We start from the raw sequence: 1,856 nt of genomic DNA, 5'->3' as shown, positions 1-1,856 counted from the left end.
GAGTGCCCTGATTGTTATATTACAAAGAAACCTTCATCTTAAAGGTATGAGCAATGCAAAATGGAATTAATTTCCAAAGCAAGAAATAGAATATCACAGTAGTTGTTAAAAAATATTTAGCAAGGATTGCTAAATATCAAGTGTAAAAATATTTAGCAAGGAATAAAAGAGACAAAAAGTACTTTAGAGACCATGATTGTATCCTTTTTTTCTTTTAATCTCATCTTAAAAATGTTTGTTTATAATTTTCAGGTTAAATTTTCTTTATAAGCCTTTTCTAATTGACTATTCATTCAGTTAAGCACAGAACTTCTTGATTCTGTATGCTAGAGAGCAAAACTGAAATTTAATCTTGGCTTCACCATGTTCTATCTAATTAACTTTGGGCAAATTACTACCTTCTGTGTGCCTCAATTTGCTTATTTCAAAAATGGGAATAAGGCCCTGGCTGCTGTGGCTTAGTGGATTGAACGCCGGCCTGTGAACCAAAGGGTCACAGGTTTTATTCCCAGCTGGGGCACACGCCTGGGTTGTGGGCTGGGTTCCGGGTGGAGGGTTGTGCGAGAAGCAACCACACATTGATGTTTATGTCCCTCTTTTTCTCCCTCCCTTCTCCTCTGTCCAAAAGTAAATAAAATCTTTTTTTTTAAATGGGAATAAGAATACTGCTGACCTAAGAGTACTTGAAGATGAAGTGAATTAAAAAATGTAAAATTCTTAGAAACTGTTGAGTATATAGCAGGTTGTTTGTAAGTGTTGACTAGAATTACTAAGTTGATAGCATCTAGCATACAGACTCTTAACCTGGAGTCCATTGGGCTGCACAGGGGAAGGGCGGTGGTCTTGGACAGAAAGGCAAGCTAAGCTTCAAGATTACATGGGTCTCCCTTTATATTCCCCAAAGAGTCTGGGATATTTTGGTGTTTATTTTGGTATTTATTTTTCCGTTTGTGATAGATACACATAAAGTTAATGAGGTTAAAAGTTAACCTAGCCCTGAGTGGTGTGGCTCAAGTTGGGCATTGTCTCACCCACCATAAAGTTTGCTTGTTCAGTCTGGTCAGGGCACACACCTAAGTTGTAGGTTCAGTCCCTGGTTGGGGCACATCAGTGTTTCTCTACTGCTCTTCCTTCCTCTTCTCCCCTCCCTCTAAAAATTTTTTTTTTAATTAACTACTATTGAGATTACAATAGGTCTAGAGCAGAGTCCATTTTGTTGCCTTTTAACTCCCTCATTTTGAGTCAACATTACAGGACTAAGCAATTTCAGGATAATTTCCAGCACAGAACAAAGCAATAAAAGCTTTGAATTTACTAGGTGACAGATTATAAAGAATTGTTTATAAACAGCATCATTAGTAATGTCTTTGTGAATTGATGTCAGTTGGATAACGATACGTAAGATAATTACTAACCTGCTGTAAATGTTAAGGACAGTATTGCTTGTTATGTACTTTATGTGTCACAGTTAATTTTTAAATTTATGTAGTATTTCAGATAGGTAAGTATAAAGTCCTGCCACTAGGTTGAACAACTAACGTTTTGGGGCTTTTTGTGTCAGATTTGGTTTTGTCTTTTTAAGGAAATAAAACATTACAGGTACAAACTTTTCCTCACTGAAGTACAGTTAAGAGTTTTCTCACCTTTTACTATTACAGATAGCACTGAAATAAATATTTTTGCGAAATGTGTGAAGGCTTCTCTAGGACATCACTGGAAGTACAACTGTTGGAATGCGAGAGACATTTTCACTCGTAACTTGGGTATTAAAATTGTTCAATAAAGTGCTTATACCAGCTTACCCTCCCACCAACAAGATGTGAGTCCCTTTTGCCCTATATCCTTGCCAGTCCTTG

Source organism: Desmodus rotundus, chromosome 6, assembly GCF_022682495.2.
Source record: "Desmodus rotundus isolate HL8 chromosome 6, HLdesRot8A.1, whole genome shotgun sequence".
Taxonomy (NCBI): Eukaryota; Metazoa; Chordata; class Mammalia; order Chiroptera; family Phyllostomidae; genus Desmodus; species Desmodus rotundus.
This window is presented reverse-complemented; position numbering follows the sequence as displayed.